Below are 26,611 nucleotides of genomic sequence, written 5' to 3'. Positions count from 1 at the left end.
CAGCCAACAGGGCAATGATCACTGATTCCAAGCTCAAAGACACCACAGGCAGTGATATTATCAACCCTATTAGAAAAAATAAGGTCAATTAGGGTAGATTTTGAGCTGTCTTTCAGATTTGGCCTAGTGGGTTCTGTTATTAGTTGGAATAAGTTAAGGCCAGCACTAACCTCCTTGAAATGATTGGAAGTAACATTCAGCCAGTTCAAGTTAAAATCACCCATAACAATCAATTCAGCATTGGAATAATGGGACAGTAGATCCGCTATTGCATCAATGGAGCCTAACTCAGCAGATGGGGGTCTATAGACCCCAACCACAATTACTGAGTTAGGCCCCAGTTGAACCTTCAGTGCAAGGAATTCAAAATTTCTTGGAATTGTGACAGCTTTTAAGATTGTTACAGAGAAACCTGTTTTAACATATATACTCACCCTCCTCCCCTACCAGTTCTATCCACTCTGTATAAGTTGTAACCCAATAGAGCTACATCTGAGTCACTGATGCTATTTTTAAGCCAAGTTTCACTTAAAACCAGTATATCCAGGTCAGTCTGCACGACTAGTATATTTACATGATCTAATTTCTGAAGTAAACTTCTAATATTTAAGTGAATAATTCCTAATCCTTTTCTGTTTCTAAAGGTAGTTGGATTAAATAGAATGGGAACAGAGCTGGTGATAGGAAGCTGAAGGGGAATTGTAATTAAATTGGAAACAGTAACAGCACGGATTGGATAATGAGTGGGATATCTAACAGAGATTCGGGTAGGAATGATGGGAGGAGAGATATACTGTTGAACATTAAGTTTAAGGATACGAGAGTAGGGAGAGCCAGTGGTACAGACCGGAGGAGAAGGAAAGGGAAAGGCCACTGAGGACGAAGGAAAAAATTGCACTCCTAACAGATAGGGGGTGCTAGTACTAGAAACAGAGGCCTGGGGTAAAACCTGAGAAGAAGAGGGTAGTTCGGGGGTGTGTGTAGGAGAGGTAAACAGTCAGTCACGTGGAGAGGACTGTACAGCGTGCTGCAAGTTAGCCGCTAGCATTCGGCTACCCTGCCTGTTTGGGTGGACTCCGTCTGACCTATACATACCTGTACCCTGTATGTTTGTAGATGCAATAAGCATACAAAAAAACAACTAAGTCATACTTAATGTTTCTGGTCATACTTAATGTGTCATGGTTCTGTGTTTTCCTGTCTGTGTTTCCGTTGTTGGGCCGCCAGATGGCGGCACTTCTGTTTTGTGTCCTGCTCCCCCCTGTTAATTGTATTATTGTTGTCTCGTTATTCTATCATTGTTCCCACCTGTGTCTTGTTATCCCCTCCTTTTCTGGTTTGATTGTTTTTTGAGTTCACCTGTGTCTTGTTACCCTCTGTCTATTTAAGTTCTTTGTCCCCTTGACTCTGGTGCTGGTTCCTTGTGTTTGTTTCCGACTTGTGCTTGTTTTTGACCGTATGTACCTGCCTATGTTTTTGACCTGCTTGTGCTTCTGCCACTTGTTTTCTGTGCTTGTGAAGTTCTGTTTTTTGTATTCTTTTAGTTTTTGTTATATGCCCCTCATGGCGCTTTGTTCGTTCTGTTTTTTGTTAGTAAAGTCTTATTTGTATCAACATTTTTGAGTTTCATGTTTTTTCCCACTCTGCGCCTGGGTCCTAGCCCCCGTACCGTGACATAATGTTTCTGGCAAAAGATCCCATTTTTTTCTACATAAATTTTGAAAAATAGATATGATTCAATAAAAGAGGTTTATATACTGAAAAACTGACTGGACATCTATTTAACTTATTTCAAACTGTTTTATTCTGTGGATTTTTTCCTGTCACCATGTCTTCCTCTCCCTCTCAATCCAAACTCAATCTCTCCCATTTAAAGCTATCCATAAATTTCAGGGGAAAAAAACAAAAAAACTTTGGTTTCATATTGGTGCTACTGTGTGGTGCTACTGTGCTGTATTTTCTTTGAGTATTTTCTTTGAAAAAGAAACCAGCAGAATAGATCACCATGCATCTGCAGTTTTCTTGTGAGGGAAAAAAAATTAGACTGGAATTCCATGAAGCCAGCTCAGCTGCTTTCCATAGCTGATCTTTGTATTCCACAGATGTCCAGCTGTGAATCCATGCTATTACTGTGTTTTATCCTCGGCATGTTGCCTGCAATCCACTTTGAATATTAAGTGTCTGACTGGAAAAAGTGCAGGGGTTTGATGGAGAGGGCAGCTCCAAGCCAGCTCTTCTTACTCCCCTAAAAGCCTTCAAGCTCTTCCCTTATTGATGACTGGCCTTCTTTCTTCAGTGCCAGATTACCAGGGGTTGAAAGTAACATGGCTGGAATGACAGCTGATCTACCTGGAGTTCACTTGCATCACTAAACTGTTGATTGAGCACACTTTTTCTGTGGTACCAAAATGTCAGCACCCTGCAGAGTAAGTTCTTTCTCTCTTTTTTTTTTCTTTTTTTTGGAAACAGGTGCTTGTCTTTTTTTTTTTTTATTGCACCAAAGCACTCCTGTAAAAACTCAGATATCCAAGTTTCGTTTCTGTTGTCAGGTGCAAAAGTGTTCAGAGCCAAGCTGATTAATTGTTGTGGCCAAGGAGGCATTTCTGATGGACCCTGATCTTGATCTTGTTCCAGCTGGAAGTTTAAGATCAAATGACTCTTTTTCAAGTTCTAATAAAGACATTTCTTTGTTGCTGACCATTAAAACCTGCCTTCCTGTGGGAATCAGTTTCCCTTACAAAGTACATGCATTTAAACCTGCTGCTTGACAGCCCTAACAAAAGTATAGGTCAGAACCACTTAGCCCAGATGTGTCAATCCAGTTAATTATTTAAAGACCTCTACAGCATTAACAATCATTGATAGGAGGAGGCTGCAAGATGTGTGCATGTTCTTCACACCAGTCCACAACTACATTGAATTGATCACTGATGAGCGGGCAAGGGTACGTGCATGCGTGTCTGTGCGTGTGTGTGTGTGTATGCGTGTATGTGTAAACATATTGGTTCCTATTCTGCATGGTTATTTGGTATTTGTGACTGGTACAGAACACTGCAAATGCATACAATTATGCTCAGTGAGTTTGGTGTTGCCATTCGGGTGTTTTTGTTATTTTGTTAATTGCACTGGGTTAGTGAAATGTGGGGCTGTGTCAGTACCCACGCAAACAGCACAGTGCAGCTTAAATGAATAGTGAATTGCACATTTCGTTGACATATTTTTTTTTTCCTTCAGTTAAATCGGATCACATAAAAGGATTCTAAGTATTATATTATTATGTTGTATAGTGTATTATTTTACCAATTCTGTACTAAAAAAAGAACATTTCTGACTGAAAATGAAACAAGAAGATAAAGTAAAGAGGTCCATTTCTTTTTGTCCTGATTGACTCAGTTCAGTGAGTTCACATTTTCATTTACAGACTAGCAGAAGTATGGCCAAATACACTGTGTGGTTGAGTATTTTTCTACCAGCTTATGGTAGTGTAGCTATTGGTGATGTTTTTACTTTGAGAAATAATAAATGCAACATAAGCACAAAAAAATAGCTGAAATAATGCTTTTACAGAGTACTTTGTTCATAGAATATATTTATTCAATTAGAAGACTGTTACTGTCATGGTTCAAGGGTAGTCTGGTTTGAAGATTGTATTTATCTAGCATTCATTCTCATAGGGATGTCATGGATACCCGGGTAAAACAGTGCTTGGCATTCTGGTTGTTAAGTGATTTGAGATGAGGGAAATCCTCAGTACATTGCTGTGATTTAAGGCAACAAGACGCTAAAGAAGACGCCGACCATTTTCATTGAGGATTGAATGTCTGTATGTTGCCCTGGAATATGTTTCTTATAGGCCAGAGTTTATGTCAGAGTTAATTTTCCTCATAAACTTATAAACTTGTTGGATTACTGCTCACATAACTGATCTGAAACAGAGAGCAGAAATATCACTATGGAATGTGTTCAGCAGGATTGGACAGAGTCTGACCTGTGTTTCAGTGCTATCATTATTTCTTGGTGTTACAAATAATATGTATTCCATAAAATGTGGGCTTAACAACTAGTTTGGTTGTTGTTGTTGCTGTTGTTGTTGTTTTAATGCATATTTTACAGAAAGCCAGACAGTCTGCCAATTACTTCCAAATACTGACTGAAACTTGCCTTTTGTTTGTTGACAGGCAGAGAAAATGAAAAGAGATGGCCAATGCAGGGAGAGAGTGGAAGAAGGGGGAGGGAGTGGGTGCCAGAACAGGGCCCTGGGGGTTTCATTTACTATGAGGGCAGCACAAACACAATTATAAATGGCAGAGGCTCCAGAGATAGACAGAGAGGGAGTGGCACGGAGTGTGTTGTCTCCTGCACTGGTTGTTATTGCGAAGATTATTTTTGATCTGCCCATGTCTTACAGTGCAATGATGGTTTCAGTGGCCTGAGGACCTGGTTGAAATCAGAGGACCACAGCCTCCCAAACACTGAGGAGGTGCTTAATAAATTTGGAAAATATTATGAGCCCCGTAACAATGATGGAGCCCTGACTGCAGTAGAATAGGTCATGCCTGGCAGGAGGGATGTGGTGGAGGGAAAAGGCAGCAAGCTAATGATGTCAAGCTGTACATTAAAGGTCAGCTGAACTTTTGTAGACTCCATGGGGGGATGCTGAAGACAGCTGTAATATCAGGATAGCATGCATTTATTAAAGTCTGCTTCTTGATAAACTTCCACCATACCTGGTCATTCATTAATAAGGGGGCTGGCACACTATGGGGCCTGCTGTTTTTCCCTAAATGATGGACTACATTTTCTAAGGGAAGAGGAGAATGTTAATTGTGATGTTTGCAAGACCTGCTGTAGACAGTGTGTACACACATTGTGCATTCATGACTTTATTTGAAGAGTTTATACATGTTATTCAGGCCTGAATAATATTTTCTGAGGAATATTAGATTGTTTGCAAATTTATGGACAATGACCAGAAGAGGAAGATGACTACTAATCAAGGATGTTTTTGCTTTTTAAAAAGATGTCTGCCACTTGCATGATAAATCTGTGGACAGGTCAGTCTTGTGTGTACAAAGCACACTGTCAGGTCTGAGGGCCCTTTTCAGTTGCACCGATTTTATATATATTTTTTAATTAATCATTCTGTAATTTCAATCTCTCTGACTTCTGAAAAGAGAACATGAATGGGAGGGTTATGATGGTATAATCATGATATGGAAACATGTAATGAGTACTATCAGAACCGTATCAGTATAGTATGATAGTTGACCATATTGCAAAAAAAAAAGCTATTGAATGTGTCCAAAATTACAGCCATTAGCATTCTACTATTCTATTAGCAAACTAAATAACCAAATAACGATAACACCTAGCACATAACACATGACTCACATCTATGCCTAGTGTCTCTTTGAATAAAACTGGGAAGGTGTTGGTGCACCCAGGTAGCTATTATTAGCGAAGTTCACAAAGATGTTTAAAGTGGTAGGACAGGATGGAAAAACAGACCAACACACATTGAGACTCATGTTGGAGATCCAGGTGTAGTATTCTTTTATCTTCCTCATGGCATGCTGTGAGTGTTCTATTCGGAGGGTATAAAACTTAACACAAACCTTTGAATTTTGGAATGTTACTTTATTTTTTTAATTATATATTTCCTCAATACCTCAGTTTATCCTTTTGCTTTAGAAAAAAAAAACCCTTCTAAAAAGTCTATCGGCATGGAGGCGGCATTTAATGTATGGAACCAAGACGGATCCAAGTCTTCTAGATCGTAAATTGTTTCCCTGGGTTTTTCTGTGCCTCACTACCTTTACCAGTCCAATTTATTGCTTTTCCAGTGGTTTTAAGTGGCTTCTTAATCCTTAATAGTGGGAAGTGGTATATTTTGTTTTTTTATTTATTTTTTTGTCACCATCTCCTGACTAGTGACAGTGACAGCAACTTTTTGTCCTGTTTATCTCTGAGGGCCCTATTTTGATGACAAGCCTGGACACAATTGGAACTGCGAGTTTTGTTCGTCCAAAGAGAATGTTTTTCACTCGCACCAGGTTTAGTAGTTTTGTGGTCTGCAGTAAACCTATTTGTGTCAACACGGATTGGGTGGCACAATGGGGATGTGGCAATAGAAATATTTAGGCATTGTGCGAGTTTGGTGATAAGCAATGCATTTACGTTTAAACCAAACAGACCTCGGTAAAATCCATATTGTTTTGGATTCAAATACTTTTGTACGCTTTACTGATCTTGTCTGGCGTATTAAAATCAATGAAATACTCTCAAAAAGTACTAACCCCACCTTCTGGTCGTATTGCCAGGCTCAATTACACCAGGCAAGATCAATAGAGCACAGAAAAGTATTTGAATCCGAAACAAATACGTATTTGACCTTGTACTTAACACAGACACAAGAAATATTTTGTCTATTTGAATCTTATTATTTCAAATACAAACTGCGGTCAGTTATGAAGTCCAATGTTGACTATTTAGGCATTGCTTCTGTATGAAGATAATCAATATACGCTACTTGAATGAGAGATAAAAGTGGGAGATGCACGTAATACTGCACACTGTACTGTAAGATACACAAGTAATGCTAATGCTTAATTTAAAATCCATGTAGGAGCACTAGTCCTTATGTAAATTTTTAAACTGTCGCTACAGTCCAATGCAGTACATAATGTGCCGCCATATGAGTTGGCACTACGGGGAGCACATTCACAGGCAGCACAACTGGTTCCAGGAGTTTTCAGACAAATGGAGATTCCCAGGGGTTTTGGGTGTGATCGACTGCAAGCACATGCAGTTGCGTGCAACATCAGTACAGTGGCCCTGAGACAACATCTCAGTCTCAGCTTGTCAGTCATTGCTCAACATACATCAGTCTATGATATTCCTCTATCTGTCTCAGCTGTACTTTGTTAGCATGCTAAAAGTATCAGTAGCATGCTAACTGGAACTGCCCATTTTTGCACAGCCTGCCTGATTTGCACAGGGTCAGTTCCTGGTTCTGGCACTTAGCTGCTGTAGCCAACACTAGCTGACGTTGTACGTGTCGTTACTGTGCGCCAGAACCAGAAATTGACCCCATGTAAATCAGATAATTCACAAATGGGCAGTGACAATTGGCATGCTACCACTACTTTTAGCATGCTAACCAAGTACAGCTGAGACTGTTGGAGGTATAGCTTAGACTGATGAATGTTGAGCTAAGGCTGATGAGCTGAGACTGAGACGTTGTTTCAGAATCACTGTACAACAGATCACAGTATTCTAGAACTTGCCACCAGCTTGCTTTGGGTCAGTCAGGTGGTACATTACAATACAGCCCTCAGAAAGTCATTCTTTGTGGTGTGCTCTGTTCCACACGACAAAGCCATACACCATAGATATGACATAGACCTTACAGAGGACACATTACAGAACTTCATACGGAAAAGGCTGAGCTACATGCGTTGATTGCGATGGAGATTAGAGCGTCACAGTGTGGACAAAAGAACAGGAGCTGGTTGGCAACGAACCCGTTTCCCTCGTGAAGGTACAGTCATCTAATCAAGTGCGTGCCTGAAATTAATAAAACCTTATTACATAAATTAGTGATTTTTTGTTTATTTTAAATAGTGGTATTAAACAAAAAGTGATAGCAAAGAAGCGAACAAGCTCCGGTAAATTCAAACTAAATGTGCCGTTTTCATTTCTGTCCTCTAGTTTGCAGGCATGAAACCTGCCAAGTTGAGACAGCAGGGGCAGCAGCACAATCGAGAGGCCAACTGGAGGGTGTCTCTGCCAGCTGCCTCCTGCTCCTGCCCAGACTGGGAATATTCACCCTGTGGAGTTGTTTCACAGGAACCCTTTATTATAGTTTTTGGCACTGGCATATAAATGGGAAATACATTTTGTTAGAGGGGGAAAATAGAAATGAAAACTACTCATTCTCACCTTGCTTTTGATATCACAAGTAATGGTGCATTGAGACATTCGTAATGGAGCCTCTCATAATGTCATTGCTCTTTGGCCATGACAAAATAAGCAGCTGGCTGTGGCCCTAATACATTTTTTTAAAGCAAAAGAATTGGGTTGATTTGATTGGCAAAAGTGAATCCAAACGTACACCAGACCCACCAGTAATTTATTCTTATTTATCCTGCCTCTTTTACAACTCAGCTGCAGTCGTGCTAATGCCTGAAGTCACGAAATTATCAAAATTGAGTTAGATATGCCCTAACTCACCAGCACCTTGTGATAGAGCTAGCTTTTGCCAATTGTGCCCTGACTGCAAAAATATGGTCCTGAGAGTTTTTTGGTGTTTCCCCATAGTATTAGATGACATAGAATCAAGATTGTAAGCTCTTTTCTATACCCCAGTGGATCTTTCTGTTTCATAGGGGTATACAATACCATTCCCTAAGATTGTGACGAACTGAAAAATTAGCATGTTAATGTTTTTTGGATATTATTAAAAATAATCATTAGGAGTGTGAATAATTCTGACATATTTTTTAAAAAAGAGAAATATCGCATATAGCTAAAATCACCATCCAAAATTATCTGTGCTATAAGTAATAGAGCAGAAGCAAACTGTGGTAACCATAGAGTACCGATGGCTTTGTTTACCGAGGAGTGAACCATGGTGAACTGCAAAACTGAGATTGGATTTCTATTGAAGCCTGCCACATAGCCTTTCTGATGTCTCTACCACAGCACTTTGAGGTTTTGAATCTGTAAGTTCATTCTGGATGGAATCCAGTCACTCTTGTCAATGTGTTTCTTTTTGGGTCAGTGGATGGGGGATGTCAGCGGGATAGGTGATGCCATTTTGGCAGAGGCTATCATACATCACACCTTGTGGTCACTGTTTCTCAGATTCCTCTGAACAGCAAAGAAAAAAGCATTCCTCAGAGATCACAGCAGGGATTGGGAACATCAATAAAAATATTTGCCATGAAGATAATGGAGCTTAGCAGGTGGACAGTAGAGGAGATACACAGTCTTTGCCTATGAAATTCAGTCATTCAACACCCACATCACTACTCTTGTACACAGTTTAGTTAGAAATTCACTGGCTGAATCAACTTTGTTGTGAGTTTTTACTAGCTGTGATGTTTTTTGCGATAGTGCTTTTTTAAAAGACAAAGGTATTTTGTTTATTAATTTGTGTTTTAAAGGAAATGAATGTTAATCTCAACATGAATGCCTGACACCTCTTTGTTTGATGCCTGGTACCTTTTCAAAAAGTGAAGGGATTGTAGAGTGATTAAGGGGTTGTGGGAGTTGCTTTTAAACCTGTAGGTCCCCAGGTCAAACACTGTCCTATGAACTATGCCTCATTCAATTCCTCTGAACGGTACAGAGCAGCCAGTGCTGGTTGTTGTAATCTTATTTCTGCACACCATGTTAGGGAGATTAAAGAATACATTTACCATAGAAAAAAACATAATTAATCAATAATATTAATTATTAAGTATACACTTAACATCACTGTTAGCTACAGCATTACCTTCAGCACAATCCACAATAAAGGTGAACAAAACATGTGCCTCAAGATGGTTTAAATTACAAAATATTCACATGCAGATCTTTAACATGAATATTATCTGGGTGTCGGCACAGAGAATGAAGAGTACATACATCCCCAATTTAAAATAATGTTGTACAAATACATTCCTCAGCAGAACTGGTTTTGTAAAGTTTATGTATGTGTGTATCCAATAGTGGAAATAGGGGGTTGCACTGTTCCAACTTGTTTTAAATGTTTTACAATTCTAATAAGTTAAACTTAGAGAAGCATAAAATGCAACCAACTTCTAACGCCGGGCACCCACCGCATGCGTAGCGTAAGCGGCGCGTAAGCAGCATGGCGAAGCAGCACGGCGCGGCCCGTAGTGTGTCTACACTGGTTCCGTTTGTGTCGCGCAAAGGCCTGCTTAAAGCTCTATATTCCTAGTAGCTCTCGCAGTCTGCAGTGGGATTACATCGTGTATTTCAGGTTTGTTCACGACTGTTGATTATGGGTTAAGTGAATACTTGGTGAGAGACCTTTTTCAGTCTGTTAATATGGTAATATTTTTTAACACATGTAAATACGTGAGAAAGTAAACGCTTTAAAGAATTACCATAAGCTTAAATCGCAACGTAGCCTACATAATAATCAATCTCAAACTGCATTAATTTATTTGCTTGGTTAACAAGCGTGCCAACTTTATGAAGAATATGTAATGATCATAATAATAATAATAATAATAATAATAATAATAACCCATAATCAACCATTGGGAGTTCCCGTGTCGTCTTGTTATTCACGTCAAAACATTTATATGATCATATTTAGTAAAATCAGTTAATCGTCAAAAAGATAGCGTAACAGTTTAAACTTGAAGGGATATGAACACCACAACGTCATGAGCACCGGAAGCTTTGAAGTACAAGTGCAATAAAGGCTTGCTTACAACTTCATTTATAAAATAGGTGCATTTTCATCGGCAAGACCACTAAATCTGATTTTTTAAAGCACTGTGGATTATCTGATTTTATTAACAAGCCCTTTTTGAAAGCACGGCGAACGAAGACATCGGAAAAGTCAAATAGGCTGAGCAATGGTTGGTTAAAAACTACCTTCCAACACTCGAGCTAACAAACCGCTGCTCGGTGCATTCACTTCTACATCATTCAATAGGCTACGTCTTTCTGTGGTGTATTTTCAAATTTACCCTGCCCCCTCCGCAAAATAAGATAGCAAAACTAAGTTTGCCTTTTTCCCAGGTTCCAGTTTTAATTTTTTTTTCCTGCCAGGCCAATAGAAAAATGAAAAGACTTTTTTGGCTGCTTATAAAATATCTGGTGTTTATCTGGTTTTATCTTTCTCCACTACTGCAAGAGGGAACTAGGGACACACCCCCAGTAATATAAGGATGAAATATAAATCAGAGCATGTATACCTAGCATTTTAGAGCATATTTCTGTGTATAAACAGGCCATCGTGACGCGTGACAAGCCGAAAAAATAGAACAGAGCCGAAAAACTACGCTTCTGTTCGCTTGTGTCGCGCGAGCTTCGCAGCCGGTTCGTGGCGCGTTCGCATCTGGTGGAGACGACGTCGCCCGCTGCCGTTGTAATAACAGTATTTCAACTACGCTTCAGTTACGCGCGTAATACGCTCGCGGTCGATACGCGTGCGGTGGGTGCCCGGCTTAAGACTGAACTTTGGATGTGTTTGCAAATTGCATGGAAAAATATTTTTGTGGGTTTCTTTGAAAAACTCAAAGCAAGTCTCCTGAAAAGAATTGAAGCTGTGATAAAAACAATACTGAGAAACAACTTGCGGATCCAACAGTATGTGGACACCTGAACATCACACCCATATGTACTTGTCGAACATTTCATTCCAAAACCATTGGCATTAATATGGAGTTGGACCCCACTTTGCTGCTGTAACATCCTCCACTCTTCTGGGAAGGCTTTCCAGTAGATTTTGGAACATGGATGCAGGGATTCACTTCCATTCAGCCACAAGAGCATTAGTGAGGTTAAGCACTGATGTAAGGCCTAGCTCACAGTCAGCATTACAATTCATGCCAAAGCTGTTTGATGGGGTGGAGGTCAGGGCTCTGTGCAGGCCAGTCAAGTTCTTCCCCACCAAACTTTTTGATAGTAAAACAGGCCCTTTGTGATTACAAGGCTCGCCAGTGCTTTCTTTCAGAGATAGAGAGAGAGAGAGAGAGACCCCCAAGTGTCTAGAGTATTCTTCAATTTATTTATTTATTTTTTACTTACAACTTGAATTTAATTTTGTATTTCATTTCTGAATTCAGAGGAATGTTACATTTCTGTTGGAACAATGAAATATGGTGTGAGCAAGATAGAAGGCTGTGTGTGATCTGTGAAAAGAAAATGAAAATACCTGCGTGCTCAGTCAGCCCAAGGATTGAACAGACTAGATTCCTGACCAGAGGTTAAAGTAGAACACACTGAATCTATTATTCACAAAAATAACATTTAAGGTTGTATTTTTCTTGTGCAATGAAGTCACTCCCACCCATCAATTCTTTTAAAATAACAGTGATCATTAATTAAAATTATAGTAAATTCTATCAGCAATTGTTTTCTTTACATAATGCCTTGAATATAAGCAATCCTTGCCCATGTAGGGGGTGTTCTGTTTAAGGCTTTATAAGATGTGAGCATCACAGAGAAAGTGTTACTTGTAATGCAAATAGAGTTTTGGTCTTCAGTTTGAAATTAAATACTGATAGATCACATTTTGTGCTGGATGGGGCTAATGGGATTGGTTCTGTCATTTTGGGGTATGCATTGCAAGTAATTAACTCAATTGTATTTTGACCACTTAGGGGTTGAGCAATTCAGGACTTGGCACAATCAGAAATAAGTAAAAAATAAGACTATTTAAGCTCTTTTTCTCTCCACAACCAGATTCTGAGATATTTCTGTTGTGAAATCCATTTGCCTTGTTGCTTTTCTGTGCCTGCCTGTGTACGGCTGACACAGCTGCATCATTTAGTATTGACATTTATGTGGGCTGTGTGGTCTGTTAAATCAATAATAAAAGCACAAATAACTTGTTCACCAGCTATCCTAGTTGTTTACCGGTGATCCTAGTTGTGCTCATTACTGCTCATCAAAAATTTCTGTACATCATATTAAGGGTTTGATGGACAGTTGTATCTTTAATTAAGGAGTGGAAGGAAGCATAAGCTTTGTGAAGAAATGCAGGGGAACTGATTATTTAAAGGGAACGTGGAAACTGACCTGTCTGGCCAACTAGTTACACACTTAAACCCCTCACAGTTGCATTGTGTGCCGCACTTAGCAATTTTTTCTATGAGTTTTCATCACAAAAATAACAACTTATTTGGGAAGGATCAACGTATCAACGCTGTTCAGAACAATTACATGTTTGTATCTTTAAAAGTGATGGAAATATATTTATTTTAAGATATCGAATCATTCATAATTTGGATCATATATTCACATTGGGGGCAATATAGCTCAGGAGGTAAGAGCGGTTGTCTGGCAGTCGGAGGGTTGCCGGTTCGTCCCCCACCCTGGGCATGTCGAAGTGTCCCTGAGCAAGACACCTCACCCCTAATTGCTCCCAATGAGCTGATTGGCGCCTTGCATGGCAGCCTTTCGCCGTTGGCCTGTGTGAGTGTGTGTGTGAATGGGTGAATGAGAGGCATCAATTGTAAAGCGTTATGGATATATAGATAAAAGCGCTATATAAATGCAGTCCATTTACATTAAGGTCCTCTTATTTTTTATACCACGGCTTGGATGAATAATCAGTTATGATTGGCTGGTAACAATATTAGATATTCATTAATTCTTCACCAGAACTTCAGAATTCTACTACAAATGGACATGGCCGCTTTTCTGCTTATTCTGCTGATCTGCTTGAGTCAGATGTTGTGTTTACTGCTAACCCCACAATTTGGCAAGACATATTCTGTCTGAAAAGAATAAGCTCTTCTGAGTCTAATAAAACAAAGTACTTGGGATAAACACAGCTCTTCTGCTAAATGCAATATGTATTCATTTATTTATTTTACTAATGTTAATTGCTCACTTAAAGCTTACATTGAGTTACATCATCTCAGATAGTACAGGAAGTCTAACTCACAGCCAGTCATCTATCTTTAGTGTCTTGTTTGAAATGGGTTCATCATTGATCTCTGGAAGGTGTACTGAAATATGATAAACTGCACTTCTGAAATATTAATTGATACCTCCCTTTCTATAATGGAGTTTTGTAGTAAATGAGAGAAGTGGTGTAGATGGTTCCTCCAATGAAAAGGAAAACATGTAAAATATTCTTATGTTAAAGCCAGTGATAGTATTTTCAGGATTTGGGTGTTTAATAAATGCGTATATTTCTATTGATTAAACATGGAAGGAGGTTGGTACACTGTGAGTTAGTATACTATTTATTTTAAGTAAAACAATGAATATGAGATTAAAATGCAGATTGTCAGCTTTAATTTGAGGGTGTTCATATTAGGTGCTCTGTGTAGGAATTGAGCCTATTTAATAAATAGCCCCCCCCCCCCTTTCAGGGGAGCAAAAACAAATAGGATAATTGGCTATTCAGCTGTTTCTTGGCCAGCTGTGTGTCTTTGCGTCATTTGTTCATCATTAGTTCACACAATATGGATGTAAATAACCTCAAATTAAATCTGAAAGGCTGCACTTTAACCTTAACGTCAAATTCAGAGCCAATACAACATAACTTGTGTTGCTGTCCCAATACGTTTGTATTCAACTATATACCATACCTATTAAAAGCCACAATCATTAAACAATAAATATGTACCTAAAACTATATTTTCTGTTGTTAAAATGTGAATATGTTTAAAAGCCATTCAATGTAAACTTGTTAAAGACTTTTCATTTTTTATTTCCTAGACGCACCAGTGCCCTGTTTATATGGACACATTTCAGTTAATGCTGTCCTCAGTGTGTGCATAATTGCAGCTTTAACTTGTATTTTAAAATACTTTGTGCCTCAGTATCAGTCGTCAGATAGTATTAGTGTGACCACAGTTCATAGGAGAATTAAGGCAAGCCTGTAGTGTAATGGTTTGGGAACTGCACTTCAAGGTTGTAGGTCTGATTCACAGCTGGAATGCTGCAGTTGTATTCTTGACCAAGCTACTTAAAATAAACCGTTTCCGTAATCCAACTGTATAAACGGACTGCATGTAAAAAGAATGTAAGCTGTGTAAATGACTCTGGATAATATTGTCTGCTGAACACATAAAATGAGAAACTTTGCTAGTAACGTAAACATTTCATGACAGAAAATGAAGTACATCTAGATTATTATAAACTGTATTTATGGTCCTTGTTAGAGTATCACAGGACATTACATTAATTTTGTCTGAGTCACCAAATTTCTGTATGTTCCGTATTGTTTTTGTTCATGTTTGGATCTCCTTTTCTGTTACTGTTGGAGAGTTTTTTCAGTTATGATGAAGGGAAAATGTACAAATGACACAACAATTGATTCTATACACAAACTAACATTTAAAAAAAAAAACCCTTCACATGTGATTTTAAAAATTTAAAACTATTTTATGGTAAACTCATTAATATGTATTCACTGTCTTCCCTTGGCTGGAGTCCACTGACATGCTTGTTTAATCTAGGGTGGATCAATGGATGTATTCAGGGTGTACAATGGTCACAGATCACTTGGACAATTTGTCAATAAATTTGTATTTGTCACTGTGTGTGGAAATTGTGTGACTGCCAGCTCAAATTCAAGCTGGGTCTTAAACTACCTTTGCCACTAGATATCTCCCAAGATTATGTATCATGTCGTTTATGGTCTATACATTTATTTTGTCCTGTTTGGTGGAGGTGTCATTCCACAGATAGCTTACTGATCTTAAATCTGCCAAATTAAAGAAACTTGTGACCTGGCTTGTATGATACCTCCTACTTAACAGAATGGGCTACCACCCCTTTGACATGCTTATTAATACCCCTGATAAAGTTACTTACATTATTCATGTAATGGAAACCAAAATATCCTGTACCATGATTGATTTTCCTGGTTATGACCTGTAATATTGGTTCTCCATGCCAATGAAAAGTGTAAAATCTAATGCTTTTATATAATAATAATATCATTGACCATTATATCAAATTACAGACACAGGCTGGTTCAAGAAATTGCCACTCAATGGCTTATGATTCTTAAATTTAAAAGACTAAGATTTACAGTTAATAAAGTTGTTCCTTAAATACTTATTTTCCTAAATTAAATGCACTTACAAATGGGATATTGTAAAATATATAGGCCAGGGCAGTTACAAAAACAGTTGTGAATATCCAAAGACCACATATTTAGCTGACACTGGTGTTATTTCTTTGAAATATGGAAGTGAAATGTTTCTGACAGGTTTGGTTTGTTCTATTTGAACAAACCAAACTCGAAATCACTTTTCAGAAGCAGAAAGTGATGGTGAGGTGAAAGTGCTTTCTGTGGTCTCTGCTTCTGCTGAATGACGTGCAGTGGCTGGTGGAATGCACTTTACTCAAGCCTCTTGGTCACAGAAACTTAATTTGAAACCTTGTGCCAGAAAATGAAAGCGATTGAGGGATGTGTCTCCTGGCTGCCTACTCTTTGACGGCTTTAAGAGGTTTCCATGTTCAGGCACATGTTCTGTCCACTAGAGATAACTCTTGTCGCATAGGAGGTGGGGTCACAGAAGATCAGGGTGTTTTCATTGGCTCACATAGAAGACAATCATACCTAATATGCTCAATTTTAGTTAATCCAAGTTATTAAATAAATGTTAGGGTTCATATGTTTATTTATTTCCCAGAGACAGCCACTGAACCTTTAGCTCAGGCAAAATTTAACTGCATTGTTGAGGCACAGAAATATGTTTAAATATCCTGTTTGAATTTATTTTATTTTTATCAACTGATATGTAGTCTCAACTATCATGCAACCACTGTTGAAATGTTGTCACATGGTATTGTACATATTACTACAATGAGCTCCGTAATATTTTTGTAAATAATTTCTCCATTTCAGGGCATCATAACATTTGGAACAAATGGTGTTGCAGGTGTTTTTGATAAGTCTGGTGTGTTGTGTGTTCGATTGCTTTCTTAGTGCAATATAAGAGAACTTTCAGCATCTAGTCTAGATTCTAAGCTTCTAATTGCCTTTGGAGTCTGTTGTTGGCATTTGCCAACATGAGGACCAGAATTGTGCTGATGAAAGTCAAGGAAGCCAGTATGAGGCTGAGAAATAAGTGGGGGGAAAAACAGTCAGAGACATAGGTCAAACTTTAGGATTAGCTATCACACAGCTATCGCACAAAGTGGCTGGTAGGCCTAGGCAGACCTATCCAGTTGACCACAGAATTCTCACCATTATGAAGAAAAACCCCTAAACACATGTCTGAGGACCAGAAACACTCTTCAGTAGGCAGGTGTGGGTTAGTGACTACTGTTTACAGAAGCCTTCAGGAACAGAACTGCAGAGGTTCCAGTACAAGATGCAAAGCACTAGTTAGCTGAAAAAAAACAGGATGGCCAGGTTATAGGTATCAGAGGAGTACCTAAAAGATCCTGCAGAGAAAAAGGAAAAAGGTCTTGTGGACAGGTGAGGCCAAGATACACTTGTATCGGAGTGATGGTAACAGCAACGTGTGGAGGCCAAAATGAACTGCCCAAGATCCAAAGCACCCCCCTCATCTGAGAAACATGGTGGAGTGTTATGGTTTGGGTATGGCTGCCACATGTACTGTTTGAATTGTCTTCATTGATGAGGTAACTGCTGATAGCAACAGCAAAATTAATGATGAAGTGTATGGTAACATAGTATTATGCAGATTCACTGTAAGAGCCATTAATTCAGTCAGAGGTATCAAACAGTTTGTTACTTCAAACCACTTTGGTTTAGTACACAGTATTAATAGGGGCAACCATTTACAGTACTTGACTCATCGATGCCAGTAGCCAGTATGCTTGAGAGTAAAAGTGAACAGAAAGACTGTATTTTGAACACCTTTTTTTTACTTTTCTCTTCCACATAATTTCTATAATGTACATTTGTAAGATTAAGAAATATATATCTCCCTGCTTACCCCACTAATCAATTTCTCAAAACAGAACCAGGATGAATTCCTCTTTAAAGTGTGCCTGCTCTGTCCCAGTGCAGCTTATTCTTGGCCCAGATCACTGCTTCATTACTCATGCTGCCCAATACAGAGCAGATCCTCATCACCCTGCCCCAGAAGGAAAGCTGATGATCAATGCTGCTGGAGCTGCCCTGTCAGTAGGTGGATGGAGTTGTAGACCTGGATTCATTCATACTGCCATATGGTTTGTCCTAAATTCTTATTGATTTAAATTCTGAGTGATGTGTCTTTAAAATCTATCAATGCTGAAAGGTGCGCTTCAGACTATGGGGGAGTGGCCAGAAGCACAGCCCTGTTGTTAAGGGGTCAAATTGTAGATGAAGGCTTGTCAATAGGAATGATGAGTGAAACAAATAATTGTATATTTTGTATTGATATTATCGACTTAATTTGAAATCATTTTTGACAACTCTATCTAGCTATCTTTGAAGTTGTTGTGTCACTTAATTTCAGCAAGTGGTTCTGAACTGTTATCTGAACCCAACTGGGCATTTATGGGATATTCTGGAGTGATGCCTGAGGCAAAACTTACTAGGGGTATATTGACCTCACAGTAGTCATAATTTTATCCAATATATTGTGTCTAATACAAACACATTGTATATAGACAGGGTATTGCCATCATACATATGTAAAACATTTAGCCTTTTAAAATCCCTTGGACATAATCAAACATATTATTTGCACATCAGCACACACATTGTGAATGACAAATGACTCACAGATTAATCAGAAGGGTGAGCTTGACACAATGTGCATAACTCTGCAATGTTGGGTTGTACACTCCTGGGCAAAACTCATTGGTCAGAAAATTAGCAAGAATTAAACAAATTCACTCCTGTGCCACCATTTGCTCATTTACTTTTTCTGCAGTGAACTGTTTGGGGAAAAGCTAGAAACAGGGAAATTCACTTATACAGTAGACAAATTGACATAATGTCAAATAAAAGAGTCATATTTTGTATTTGGTTGGATATTTATTTTTATTTATTTATTTTTTTAACCTTTATTTACCCAGGGTAGGTTCGCTGAGCACTTGAAGGCCAAGAAAAAAAAAACACTCTCGTATAGGTATGTTGTTGCGAAGGGCATTAACATCTTAACAGCGCGACTTTCCAATGCAGGATACTCTATGTACAGCGCTATCCAGAAATCTGGCAGTAGCTTTTGATTAAACTCAATTTTCGTAACCCCACTTGTAGCAATTTAAATGAGGCTCTCTTGCTCAGAAGTTGGTAATTGTAGTGAAGGGGCGGTGGAGAATGGTGCACGTTAACTGCACGGCCAGCTCTGTGAGGCATGTCTTTATATCGCATTTCACACTGTCCATAAGCTTCAGTTTCGTTTGCACTCAAAAAAATCATGCAACAATGAGAAAAGCTTTGTGTTGTCCTCATTAATGCAGCCAGACCAGAACTCTGACTTCAAATCATGGCCTCAGTTTTGTTCCACACATTGAATATGGTTGGATCCAAGATTTAGTTCATTCAGGCAGGAAGAAACTTCATCCAGATAGGCCAGTTGTGTGAGCCACTCTTCATCTTGCCAGCAGACATGTGAAGGATAATCAATAAAGAAAATTTTAAACTATTCTTGCAATTCAAAAAATTGTATGAATACATTTGCCCTTGATAACCATTTCATGTCAGCGTGGAGTGATGTGACCGCTGCCAATTTCATTGCATAATGCAGAAAATATGCAAGAATTCAGGGGCCTTGCCTTAACAAAGTTAACTATTTTCACTGTCTTGTCCAAAAACTTCCTTCAGGCTGTCAGGCATTCCCTTGGCAGCAAGCACCTCTCTATGGATGCAGCTTTGGTTTCTAGTTCTGAGAGAGTACGTTTATACATTTAACACACTGATTGATGAAGATCTTTACTCCAAATACAAATGAACTCCAAAGTAATACAGTTCTCATCATATCTGCACCTCTTTGATGATCCATCTTCCCTGTCTGCTTCATGCTTTCCTGGGTGAGGGCGCCGTGGCTCTTGGGCTGCTTCAGATCCCTCGCTGTCAGTGTTGATGCAGTTGGGCTAGCAGCTCTAGGCCTACTGATGCTAGTTATGGACATACTCCTGGGGGGAGCTAAGATGGTGCCACCGACAGTGGACTGTGCAGCATCCGTAATACTTGTAGAAGTATTGTTTGCTGTTGTCTTTCCGGGCATGGGCCGAGCTCTTTTAAGCCATTTTATCCATTTCCTGAAACGGAAACGTTCAACCTCACATTAGCTGCGACTAGCTATGCTAACCAGCTACCTTATGCATAACAGTAGATAGCTCTGGTGATGAAGGGTGTGCATGAGTGGGTATACAGTATTTTCCAATGGTGAAAGACAAAAGAGTTACATTAATGTGATAGGAAGTTAAATAATTGATTGTTATTTTGCTGTTTGTACAGTAATGGGTGCATGTGTTTACTTTAGAAAGTTAAAGTGGGACCTTTTGACTGTTTTAAAAAAAAAAAAATTTAAATCTCATATTTTTTTGACGGATCCCCAACGTCATTCCACATACCCCTAAGGAGGACTGGTTTATGGTGATACAGTATTTTACCTTCCAATTTTAGTACAATGTATATATGAAACAACGTATTTCTTAGTGAAATGTCACTGTCATAGACCTTAAAAGTTCCAAAGCGGAAGTTGAAGGTAGCCTATCTTAATGATCCAGGAAATTTATTTGCAAATATGCTCCATGGAAACTGTTTCAGATTATTCTATTTGTGTTGTAGTGGGTGGAAATTATCCTATACATTTTCATTTGAGTTATAATGTTATGCCTGCATTAGAGAATGGATGAGCAGGTGCCATTTTGAGTGTTGTGTTTTCATTTTATTAATGATCTTAATAACATGCAAATAGTGAGGCAATATCTAAAGCATTTTCAGCGCACCAGTGAAGAGGGCCATTTGCTGCACTTGAGGTGGAACAAAGTTTGAATGATTTCTGTGTGGTATGTTTTACCCTTGAGGTACTCATTTAATCTGCTGATTCCTGAACTGCTTCAAAAACTGTTTAAATGGCTATGATGTTATGCCTAAGCCAGGTCACCCAGGACGAATTCTGTACTTGAAGAAACATTTAGTGGATAAATAAATACCTAAACAAATACTCTTTATGACCTTCCTTTTCTGTGAAATACTCATAATTCAGACAGAGAACACATGAGTCATCCATGTTTATCAATGACAATACCATCTAACTTACTGTAGGTGACAATCCTCTGATGCAAAATGCCTTCTTTCTGCTTGGTTAATCAAGTTTATCATATGATGTACTGTGTCCCTCACAAGCAGTACTGCAATATCTGTGGAACGTCAGCAAAACTCAGACAGCTGGCAGTTTGGTGACAGGAGCGCTGTTTCTGACATAATGTCAAAAGCATCGCACTTCACGGAGCGAACCCTTCTGAAACGATGACAGCCATCAGCCATGGGCTACTGGGGATCCATTTGTCTTGTTGAAAATCAGTGCTCATTAATTTTATGCTAGTCAGCTTTTCTAGGGATCAGCAAATCTGGTTGTCTGTCTCCCAAGGTAGACCTCCCTTTCAAAAACAATCGGAAGCTATGAGCTCGGAACTCATGTACTGACCTCCTGCTGCATTAGCATACTGCCGGGTAACTGATGAAGCACATAAGGCAAGGAGAGCAATTTGATTGGTTTCTTTACTTGTTTATAAAACACTTATACAATATACAAATTTTATCATGAATCCTGGATTGGCCTGAAATTATATTTTCAAGAAGATAACTATAGCAGGGAGTAACAGTACTAAGGGGCGGAATGCGTAGGGGACAAAGGGGACATGACCCCCCCGCCCCAATATTAGAAACTGTTAAACTAATTGTACGGAAGAAAAAAAAAGTTCGCCATGTACTTTTATTTTGAAATGCATGCTGCGAGAGCGCAGTCAACAAGTCCACCGACGCGGCAAATACCATTCCTTAATGGCGCCAAGTTTTTTTTAAATCACCTCATTCAAATCGTAGGTAGCCTACCTGCTAACCAGTAGGATCCGTATGTTGCAATCAAACGATTCAATGGCTGCACGTTTTTTTAAAAACTCCCCATTCAGATCGTGCACGCGTGAAGAAGTTTGCAGTGGATGGGAGGAAGGTAACGTGAATACTATGCTATTGCTTTTAACGTAGCCTATTTAAATAAGTTGCTTACATTGTGGTGGCTTACGTGTATCAAATAATATAATCTTAATAGCCAGCAGTTGATTTTCTGAAGCTGGAATGTGTTGTAATGTTTGCTGAAAGTATCGGAGCCGCCTTAAAAAGTGGAAGGGCCCAGTGGCGGATTTGGCGGTCTTCATTTAATTTATTTCCACCATTTCTTTGGCCAAACATGCTGCAACAAAAGCAGTCTAGAAATGTTTGGCACGTGCGCGTAATGTTACACGGAACAGCATTTCCATGATGGGGTGGAAGCGGAAAAGTGTTGTTTAAATAAATAATTTAATTTCTTTATTTTTTAAGAGTGAAAGTTGGGTAGGGAAATTCAATTCCTTTTGTGTTGCCTATGTGTTATGTTTTTGAAATGTTCTCATATGCCTGCACATAACTGAAAATAATTTCCTCTTGAAGACAAACTATTTGTCTTATCTTTCTGTATTTCTCTATGTCAAATTCTCAGATAAGAAGTAAGGTTTGATAGATTCTGTATGAGTCAGTATGGGTAGAGAGGTGGAGGGGAGGTGGTGTTGAGGTGTAGAGTAGCTCTTCAACTTTCTTCAGATGGCATGCCTCATCTGCACTTCACATTCTGTAAGAAACATTTATTACACATTTATTATGTATGCATTTAGTTATGTGTCTAAAAAGAGAATGTTTGTGATGTATTTTATTCATGCATTTCAGTATCAGAAAGTTAAATATGGTTTAATTAAGTTTATTAAACATGATGCTTTCATTCTTGTGCTCTCTTGAGGTTGTGGACAGTTAACCTGTTACTAGGATATATCTCACATACATACGGGACAAAGGAACGTCAAAGCCAGCTCTTGCAGTTGAAAATGGATACGGCGTGCATGTGTCTGCATGTTTAATACCCATAGCTGGCTCTAGTGAAACCAATGAACTTTTCCAATAACTAACTAATATTTATTGTGGGGGAAGGCGAGGGTAGGGGCTGGGGAGCAAATGTGTCTTCCCAGTGGGAAAAGATAGAATTTTCAAATTAAAATACACCAGAAAGTAAATAGCTCTTGATAAAAAATATAATAACATGGTAACCAAATCATTTTTCTAATTCTTTATTTCATTTTTTAAATGTCACTTAATCTAATTTTGGATTATCAGTTTCCACCTGTTCTTACATTATGTTTGTGTTTTCAGGCTTTTAGGTAGTTGTGTTTCGTCCCTTCGCTACATGTTCATATAGAGATTTTTTAAATTTATTTTATTGGCAAGGTACTGTTCTGGTGAACAGTAACTGTGGAAATGCATGCAATAAATTGACTATGGCAGCAAGGTCTGTATTTGTAGTGTTCTTGCATGTTGTCAGTTTTCCAGTTCAGAAATATTTTCCATCCTCCAAACAGAGGATTTGTTGCATTGGTATTTGCCAAATTATTGGAGTACAGCTTAAAAGTTCTCCCAGTCACATTGGTGTGGGACAGAGAATTGGGAAAGGAGGGTGTGTTCTCACAGTCGGATACTATTTGGCAAAATATTTTTTCATCTTCAAAAAATTTAGTAGACCAGTCAATTCATTACAAATTGGTGCATCAATTTTTTGCAACTCCTCTCAAGAGATCGCAAATAAAGCTAGTGGAGGCCCCTACCTGCCGGATCTGCACGGTGGGGGAGATTGGGACCTTTTTATATGTATTTTGGGAATGCCCTAAAATTGCAAGGCTTTGGAAATATGCTGCCCATTTTAAGTAAATTGCTGGGGGTCGATGTCCCAATCTCTCATGAGGTGCTGCTTCTGGCAGATAACTCTAAACTGAACTTAACTACAAAATTTTGGAAGATATTGCTTTCCGTTTTAACTGCAGAGAAGAAGACTACGCTGAAGGGCTGGATGGAGCCACTGAATTATTATAATGCAATATGGCTGGGTTATTTTTACAATATTGTTCTCTTTGAGCAAACTGTGGCTACAATCTATGGAATATTGATGCAGATAAAGTTGCAAGTAATGGACTGTTGTCTTCTGTAAACCATCTCTTCCAGCTCTGGGGATGGGGTTGGGGTATTGGCTTGATTTCTTTAGATGGAGATATTTTCTAGTAAATTGACCCAAAATTGTGCAAATGCAGAATGAATGAAAAACATAAATAAATTAGTACATTATATGGATGCCCAATGTGAAAGAGACAGGATAATTGGATTAAAAGAGGTGTGGGGGAAAAAAAGGCCACTGCAGGTTTATTACTTACTAATTGAATCTGTGACACGTGGACCTGCTGTGGTGAGTTAGGAAAAGAACCTACAACAATGTAGTAACTCACTGATGTAGCAAGCCTAACGAGCAAATGTCGGTTGGCCGTTAGCAAGGCTTGCCAAGCAAAGCTACCAAGAAATGTAGAAATTCAGTTCGAAAAGATATACTAACGTTCCAACTGCTTCAGTAACGTTTTAATCATTCTACTGTTTTCCTCTACTGTTTATTCTGAAGGTCCATGTTCTGTATATGCCAACATACTAGAGGAGGAGGCTGTGAGTTCCCCCACATTCAATGACAGACACTGAAATTGTGTCAAGGAATTGTTATATACTTCATTCTATCACCAAATATTTTAATGATGGCTTTATTCTTAAAGTATGTGTTTATAGGTTTGGCGAAAGCAAAGTAAAAGTAATCTTGGGGGCAGGGTGGAGAAACTGAAGACTGCAATCTGTAAATATTTCATTGGTGATATTTACCATATGTATAATAAAATGATGCATAATTCAGGAGTGTATTATTGGATCCTGCAGTTCTTGTATGGCTAACAGTGGTATTCATAAGAGTGGGAAAATTGTCTATCAAGCATTTGAATGGTGCATTCAAGCAGAAGATATCAGCTCCCTCATCAGTGCTATCTTTTCCCATTGGATAGGCTCCATAATAGCTGAGATTTTGTCTTCCATCTTAAAACAATGCAGTTTCTTTCCTGGCCTGGATTGGTATGTGGCAGCTCGATGGGGCAATGATGTGATACCAAGTTTTTTGCCCATCCAACAAGATGACAGCCTGCAATTTTAGAACTAAATTGGGTGGGTTGTATGTATGTATGTGTGTGTGTGTCAATGGTGCAAAAGAAATCAATGGTGACATAAGCTGCAGCATGTGGTGGAGTGCTTTGCGTAGAAAATATGAGATAAATGACTGTATTGTGCAAATAAGGCTTTAATGCACCCCACCCCCATGCCCTTTGTATGCATACTAAATATTATATCCTTCTTATGCCATTTTAAACTGAAAATGGTACTTGTCAAAATCTAGAGTAAAATGCTAAAATCTAGATTAGTTTCTATATTTTGTATGAATAGCCTATAATATGCTAATTTAGCTTCTAAATAAATGTCATACACAGGCCTCTAACAATATTGATAATTGTAGAGGACCTAATGATAAAACATTTCATTATGATATTTTATTATGTCTTTGAGACTAATAGCTTAACATTATCTTCTTAAGGAACTGTTATGGTGCATGGATTGACCTCAGTCTGGTATGAGTTCCAGGCTGTACCAGTGCCATCCGTGGCTGGCAGCCCCTCAAGGCGATACACAGTTGGCTCTAGCATCGGCCAGGAAAGAAAGAGCCTCAGTCTTCTCTTTGGGGTAGTCTTTGACACATCTATGCCTACATCCTGGAGAGTGCTATTGATCTGTCTGACAGTTGAAACAGAGTTTTGCTTCGCAATTGAAAGTATTCTTCAGTGATCCAGTACAGTAGTCTTCCAGGTCTACGAGGTCGTTTGCTATTGCTGAGCTCACCAGTGTATTCTTGCTTCCTAACAATGTATCAAACAGTTGACACCCCAATGTTTTGGCTATGTCTCTGATTGACTTATTCAGATTTTTCTGCCATAGAATGGCCTGCTTTACTGACATTTATAATTATTTGACCCTCATGTTGAGAGACAACAGCAAAAGACTCCAAATGCAAATTCCATACCTAGAACCAACAGTAGACCTGTAGATAGCTTTCTTGTGCATGAACAAATAATGCAAAAGGTTGCCAAAGCTGACTACGAAACAGCTGAGCAGCCAATTGGCCAATTATTTTGCTCCCCTTAAATGGGGGTGGGGGAGGAGGACTATGTGTTTGTATGACAAGCAAGCTAATTTATCTCTTTGGCTTTAGTTTAAATGGGGTGAGGCATTGGAAATGAAATGTGTCATAGTTGTCTGTCAGTGCATTCCACCAATGATCAAGCAGAATGTTAATGTTTTAACTCTTAAGCAGGTGGAATTTGTTTTTTCTTTGGTGTGGTGACCTGGTAGAGTAGTGCTGAAATTGAGCCTAGTCTGTTTGGAAATGAGTATTACCTATTCTGAATTTTGAACACTTGCATCCAGCTAATTGTTATGTATTGATCATTATGCGCACACTGCCTGACCTCTCATTTAATGCAACTGGCTTCACTCTGGGAAAGAAAATTGTAAAGGCGGTTTGGCCATGGCTAGTTAATTTGACAAAACATCAATTACCTAACCATGAAGTAAAAAATAAAAAAAACAGGCCAGTTTCAAAATTTTGCTTTATGTATTGTTGTGTTTACATCTAATTTAGCACAGTAACTGAGAACACACAGCATGGTTAGCAAATTAGCAAATATAAGTGGCCAATGCAAAACCTTACTAGCTTTCAGGATTAACAAGGTAATTTTGAGGCAAATCAATACATGATTAATACATGTTCGGTGCTACTGCAGTAGAACAGTGCCTCATGTCTGTGTATATGGAATGAGAGCTGCATCTGAT

At 38.7% G+C, this 26,611-nt stretch overlaps 1 protein-coding gene across 25 annotated transcripts in view; it reads left to right on the top strand.

The window, feature by feature from the left end:
- Positions 1-26,611, top strand: part of LOC135248276 (RNA binding protein fox-1 homolog 1) — a 648,052-nt gene that overhangs the window by 233,327 nt on the left and 388,114 nt on the right. For 2 of the 25 annotated variants that reach the window (XM_064322727.1, XM_064322725.1), the window contains exon 1: positions 21,578-21,800. The exons of 22 other annotated variants lie outside the window; for them this stretch is intronic. The gene's annotated coding sequence lies outside the window, so the exon portion shown is untranslated. Of the gene's footprint in view, positions 1-21,576; positions 21,801-26,611 lie in introns of those variants that run through there. One more of the 25 variants, XM_064322722.1, reaches the window with a different exon arrangement.

Source organism: Anguilla rostrata, chromosome 2 (genome assembly GCF_018555375.3).
Source record: "Anguilla rostrata isolate EN2019 chromosome 2, ASM1855537v3, whole genome shotgun sequence".
Taxonomy (NCBI): domain Eukaryota; kingdom Metazoa; phylum Chordata; class Actinopteri; order Anguilliformes; family Anguillidae; genus Anguilla; species Anguilla rostrata.
Note: the sequence above shows the minus strand (reverse complement) of the source record. Positions and strands in the feature narration are given on the sequence as shown.